This window comes from Tachypleus tridentatus, chromosome 13 (assembly GCF_004210375.1).
Source record: "Tachypleus tridentatus isolate NWPU-2018 chromosome 13, ASM421037v1, whole genome shotgun sequence".
NCBI classification, from domain to species: domain Eukaryota; kingdom Metazoa; phylum Arthropoda; class Merostomata; order Xiphosura; family Limulidae; genus Tachypleus; species Tachypleus tridentatus.
Genome location: NC_134837.1, coordinates 126,187,297 through 126,194,629, shown reverse-complemented (window position 1 = coordinate 126,194,629; position 7,333 = coordinate 126,187,297).

Sequence of the window (7,333 nt, the reverse complement as noted above, 5' to 3'; positions counted from 1 at the left end):
GCCCCCAAGGCCAAAAAAGGTGAGGCGAAACAGTTTCGTGAACCAGGAATCTATGGATTACAGCTCAAGCAAGCTAACCACTAGGCCACAGCCAGCCAGACTTTCAGGTCTATCTACTTCGGCAACGTACAGACATGTAAAGAACTCTAGGCTTCTGTGATGTTGCCCAGGCCTTACATTTCTTATTACAGATAAAAAAATAATTAATACTCCTTATGAAAAATTTTTTATTACTACATATATTCCTCCTTCCTTTAAATTATTTCACAATCCTATTTAGAAGAGAACTTTTTTATAATTTTTACCAATTCTTTTACTTTTTTCTCCAAGAAGCAGTTATTTAGATTTTATCATTAATTTACGTAAATTTCGTTTACCTAACTTCTTTTGTTACTATAGTTATGATTTTATTAACAATACTATATTATCTTATTACTGTTGTTCTTGCTTGATGCGGCTGGAGAAAAATCTCGTACAAACATAAATTATCTGTTTCAAACGTCAATATGAGACCCATCACCGTCCCACTAAACATGCTACTCCTTTTAGCTGTGGAGCGTTATAATGTAACGTTCAACCTCACTATTCGTTGGTAAAAGAGTAGCCCAAGAACTGGCGGTGGGTGGTGGTACCAGCGGGGAACTCTTGTTGTAACTCAGCACTTTGAACACTGAGGTTTTATATAAGGGGCGATCAAGTGCAACTGCGTACACAAACAAGAGTGTAACAAGTGCTGGCTATAGAAACCAGCTTCTTTTTGTTCTGTTATTTTAACATTAGGGATATTTTAGCTTAGAACTAAAGACCTGATACAAACAAATTCTACATGTTAATTTTTTCTCAACATATTAATCGTGTTGTATCTGAAACAAGTCATACATTTACTTCAACGAAACTAAAGAAAAATTCATATTTATTTGGATATATTCAGGTTTTCTATAAAATTTTACATTTGATATGAAAGGTCTTAAAATTGTGTCATTCAACAATGGTCACTCCTACAATTATACTTGATTAACCTTTCTTACAACTTCTTCCCTAGGGCACAGTTTGTACTCAGGTTGGGAAGTGACACAGAAATTTGTACAAATTAGCATGCTGTTACAAGTTTACTACTATTGAATACATAACATAATGTTAGTTGACAATGATAACATAAAACGCTGGTCTGGCTTAACGGTGGAACACCACTATTGTTAATACTCCAATCAGGTTTTCTTAGTAAGTGTAAAATTTTCAGTCGGTACTTTGTGGGAAACTGAAGCTGGTCAGCTGAGTTTTGTAAGACTTACATTAGTGTAATTTAGTATTTTATTTCATATATATATATATCTTCACTTATGTTTACTTCCTTCTCTTTGCTGTTCTCGTTTAGTTTTTTCTTTGCAAAATAACAGTTACATACCTTTCAAAAAAGCAATCAATCTTCGGCAGCATGACATTATGTATGTGGTGCCAAACAGTGTCAAGATGGAGTTATGATACGTCCCATTCTAAAGTGTTTCCATTTTAACTGTTTTTGTCATGTAGAAAGAAAAAACATTTAATATTACCATATTCAGCTCTATGAATACATGTCAAATTAGGTATTATTCTACTGCTATCCTCAGATAATATCTAAGTTAAGCCACATTGATGCTGAGTAAACTAGTTATGTTTATAATCATCTTAATCTGAGGTACTGACGTGAGGGACCCAGCATGGTCAGGTGGGTTATGGCATTCGACTCGTAATCTGAGGGTCGCAGATTCGAATCCCCATCACGTCAAACATGCTCGCCTTTTCAGCCGTGGGGTCGTTATAACGTGACGGTGAATCCCACTATTCGTTGGAGTAGCCCAAGAGTTGGCGGTGGTTGGTGATGACTAGCTGCCTTCTCTCTAGCCTTACACTGCTAAATTAGGGACGACTAGCGCAGATAGCCCTCGTGTAGCTTTGCGCGAAATTCAAAACAAACCAAACCAAGGTAAAAATAGCAGATTGATACCATCATGTTTCGTGGACACACGTACCATTACACATCATATTGTGACGACTTGGTATGGTGTTTAAAGTAGTTTGTTTCTTACTTAAAACCCACAGAACGTTTAGAAAGCTGAAGAAACACCATTCTAATGTACTTTTCCAACTGCTACAGTGGGACCCATTTCAAAGCTATTCGAATCATTAAGCTGCTAAATATACCTTTCGTTCTATTATGACAGGATGTTGTCCTTTGGTGGAACCATTGCTAAGAGCAAGGTAAAGAAAATGAGGTCATCTGGTAACAGTTACGGTTTATATCTTGCCCGTGAGAGCCATAAACTGAGGAAGAAAATAACCAATGATGGTATCGAAATTAAAATTAAAAACTGAAGTCTACAGAAGTTCCTGGCAGCCATTACTAACTGTATAAAGATGCGGCACTTGTAAATAATATATTCATAGCTCCTGCATCATTCTGCATGTTCTGTTATTTTCTTATTTTCTGTTTATTGCATTTATCTCAGTTGTAACGTTTGGGTTTAAAATTTTAAAACATATAAAATATATTATAAATTTATGTTATAGTATTTTGGCTCACAATGGTGTTCTGCTGGAGTTAGTTAACCTATGACAACTTTATAGCATGATTTTATTTTTATCTTTTACTGAAATATTTTCATTTTATTGTGTGCTGCAGGATTTTTAATGTGTGGTTCAATAGCATATGTTGAATAGCTTTGTGATCTATTGTTCAAATGTTTGTTTGTTTTGTCATTATAAATCTTGTCTAATTTTGATTGTAAGATTGTATATTTTGTTATGGCATTTGAAGTACTTAAGTTAATTTTGTTTTCCAATACCAACTTTAGTTATCCCGGAATTATGTATTTAGAAGTAACTAATAGTATGTTTACCTTGTATTGTGTTCAGTTGTATTAGGAATTGTACATTTTTTCAGTGTTTGTTGTATTTGGCTTGGTCAGAAGGTTACACTTGTCTGACTCTGAATCTAAGTGTCTATGGTTTGCATTCAGTTGTACAGAATTACACTTTTCATTATGGAGACGTAGTACATTACTAGAGTGAAAAGAAAAAAACCTACTATTTGACTAACAGTATCCTCAATGTTGGCAGAGGGTGCTGTTGGCTAGCTGCTATCTCTCTAACGTTATCAGTTCAAAATTAGAGATGGCGAACAAACAAGAAATTTTTGTCTTTTTTTTTAAATATATATTACGTCTATATATCTTCGTTCCAGATGGTCTAACAGTAACTCTAAGGATTTATAATGCTAAAATTCTGTTTTCGATACTCGCGGTAGGAAGAACAGATATGTTAAGTTTATGCTAAACAACAAAAGATCGATATATTAATTTTTTTTTATTCATTGGGTAACAGAACGATTTACTAGATTTATACATTTGAATGGTTGTGAGTTCGAGGCTGGTTAGTGTAATGCATTTGTGTCCTCGAGAAAAACACTTTACCCCAATTGTTTCAGTCTACCCAAACGTACGATGAATCAGTTGTTAGCTGGGGCTAACCTGTGATGAGCTGACGTGGCATCCAGGAGGTATAAATTATCACTATTTTCATCTGTTTGTGCCAACTAAGTTAGAGTTCAGTGTTTTATGCCACCTTGGCATTGGAAGGATTTAACTTCCGTTTTTCACGTTTGGTCAAAATCAAACAAAAATATAATTAATCAATGACAAGTTTAAACATTTACTGTGTGAAAAGAAAATATAAGACATTTTACATCACTGTTATAATTATCTTCAAGTTTTAATGGTAAAGTTTTAGTATTTAAATCAACAATATATATTAATGTATATAAAATTTAGAATTGTTAGGGATTACTTATGCATGTATGTATCCCTCTGCGTAAGTTGACAAATTATTTTTCCCCGTCGGACAGCGGTAAGTCAATGAATTTACAACGCTAAAATCAAGTATTAGATCTTCCTCGGTGAACATAGTAGATAGCTCGATGTCACTTTGCTATAATAAATATAAACAAATTGTTGAATTATTTATTTGTGGCTGAAAAGAAAAGTAAACAAAAACTGATGAATATGAAATGTGGGAATGTCTGAAGAAATAACGATTAAAGGGAATTGTTTGATTTTATTAATAAGGCTTTTCTGGGTTTTTCCTGTTAATATCAGGTTCATATTTTATTGTGGTGACATTCTGTACAGAATAACTGTGATTGTTTTTGTTCACATGTCCATGTACTTGGGAAGAATGGTTGTTTTTTTTTGTGCTCTTTAATCCTGCTGTTCAAGTTACGTTTTCTCTCTCCCCTATGTAAAATGATACACACTATTTTGTAAATGCATGCTGGTGGAAGGGGGCTCGTTATATAATTTTCTTAACCCGAGGGGGATCGAACCATTGATTTTCGCGGGGGACAAGTGAAAATGAATGTAGTCGTTATGTTAAGATTAAATTTAGCCAATTTCTGATAGAGGTATGGAATTATTTTTTATATGTGAAATACTGTAGATGATTAGGTTTCCTTTGTCTTGTAGAGTGTTTTTGACTTTCATTTATTTGTTAATCTAGTTTCGTCTGTATTTTGTAAGTTTGCTATTAGTTTGTGTAATTACTGTAATAGGAAATTTGAAATTAGAAGTTAAACTCTTAATTCACTGTATTCAAATTCTAACTTTATGTGTTCTGTGTTGAATATAGCATATGGTAAATTTAGGAGTGACTGTTGCTCAGTTACCAATTTCTAATCCTTTCTATTGTTTGTAAAAAGTGTCTTTAACGTTTACGTCCTGTTTCAGCTAACCAATTATCGAAACGTCGCACCTAATTTTAAAATATTCTTCCTCACTGTAAAAGCTGTAACTTTTCATAAAATAACACTTATAATCATTAAAAAAAGTAATTACGAAGTAGAAATATTACGTATCATAACTTTCAATCTCGTAGCTTGTCAAATTCTCACAACTAGTTCCAACTGCCACTAACGATTTAAAATTTTCAAACGTTGAACTTACGACTCCTATACCTTATAAAACAAACCCTGAAGAGGTATAATTAACAACCCAGTGATCTTCCGGTTTAAAATCTCACGCTCTGTAGTGTAAGTGTAGCACTTGTAATAAGATGAAACGCCTGCTTTGTTAACATATCTGAGCCAAGTCCTATGTCTTTGAGCGGTTGCTCTGAGGATTTCATGTTCGAAGTGCTCCACATATACAGTAACGAAAACTGGCGAAAGAGCTCATTCAAGCCTCTTCTTTTCAACTAATATATTTTTCTTCATGTTAACAAATAGTTGTACTGACACAAAATGTGAGATATATTGTAGTGATAGAGACGTAAATCTGAGTTACACTCGGGAGGAGAAAGGTGTGTGGATAGTTTCTCCCCCTCATACTGATGAGGGTCCATTTTGAATTTTCAGTGTCTTGAACAGGTATACTTGAGTATGGAGGCTACGCTACTGGTGGAGATTGTCAGTCGGTACAATCTATGATATATGTAGTTGTTGAACGTACATAATGTAAAGTTCCTAAGGTTATACTGCGCCAAATTACGTTTTTGATTTTTCCTTTAATAAAACAACAACAAATGAAAGTTAATAACAACTAAAAAGGTAACTATAAAAGAAGAGTTGAATGAGGTTGTGAAATCAGAGGGCATCAGAAAGGCTTATGACCTGTAAAAACTAAAACCACTGTCCTTCTGGGTATTCGTAACGTTAACAACACATTGTCTTATATCGAGATGACCACCAGTTTGCGACTACAGTAGAAATTAAACGGCTAGTAAATTACTGCAGGCTTAACGTGAAAACGATTGTTGAGATGCTCGTGACCTCAAGTGCCTGCTTTGTCCTGCTTGAAGACTTAAAACTCGAAGGACTGCACAACCTTATACACTTGACCCTTGACCAGTATGTAAACAGTAGTTTCTAGTTCTCTTAGTAAAAGTACATTCCACGATTACAAATTAACTTACATAAGATATGAACAACAATGGAATATCAGAAAACTACAGAATTAGAAAAGACGTAGATAAATTAAGAACTAAATTAGAGACGGTGACGTCCGGATTTATGTGTATTATTACAACATTTGTAAGTATTGTCCCAGACAGATTTGTTTATATTAACAATGGAGTTGATAACCGTGGATATAATAATTCACCAAAGCTATTTTTTTAACACACTGATTGTTCATCAAATAAACTGCGGTTGCTTATCAATAAAAACTACTCTTAACATCAGAACTAAAAATAATGCACGATATGGTGATGGTTTTAAAGTTTTGTATAATGTGAGCTGTGAGGAAGATCTTGCTGTTTTACAGAAGAATGTGGGTTATTTGAGGAATTGGGTGAATAAATGGGAGGCGAGTTAATTATAACAAATGTAAAGCAAATTCGATATCTTAATTTGATATAATAATTCTAATGGGAATAGCATTAGAAAAATTATCTTATGACTCTAGCTATGTATTCGATTGAGCTATCCTAATGATGAATTGCAGTGAATTTCGCTCTCACGGACGAGAACTCTTTGTTTTCTTATTGTGCTGTTTTACTAACAATAACTCATCTTAACAAGTTTTTGGATAATACTTTGCTGTATATTGATATGAAAAAAAATATTTGTTATTGAAACTTCAACTGTGGTGTAATGAATACTTATCAAAAATAATTGTTTGTATTAACTAGAACTTTATAAAGAAAGGACATTCTTACTGTAAAATAAATATGCGAATATCATAGTGATAAGTATAAACTGTTGGTAAAGGACCATTAGTTTGAGTGTTTCATTGTACAACTTTTACTTCAGCTAAAATATGATTCATGAAAGGATAATAATAGGTTTGTCACTGTCCTTGTAGATCTAATAAAAACCTTTTGTTGCTGAGATATCACAGGAAACATGTAACTCTATTGAATCATATATTTATATATCAGTATGTGTTATATAAAAAACTGTGATTATTATTCTAACCAAAAAGTAATTTCGATAAACTAAACTAAAACCTAAATACTGAACATAATTTATAATAGAAGTTATAACAATATCTTTGTTTATTTCAGAAATGATTTTTGTTTTACAAAAAAAACAGAGATCAGAGAACAATTATTCAAGATAATTATTTTAGAAGACACAACATTTTCATTTCTTAGATAAATAGTTCTGTTGTGTAAGGACTCCGATCTATTTCCACGTATTTATCTTCTAGTAACATCTGATGCTAAAGAAAAGAAAAGCATTATTTTAATGACACTTAAATACCTGTCAAACATTAAAAACACAATAAATTATCTATTCCAGTAATATCTAACGATGTAACACATAATGACAATCTTGTTGAACAGTAACAAGATTTTTAAG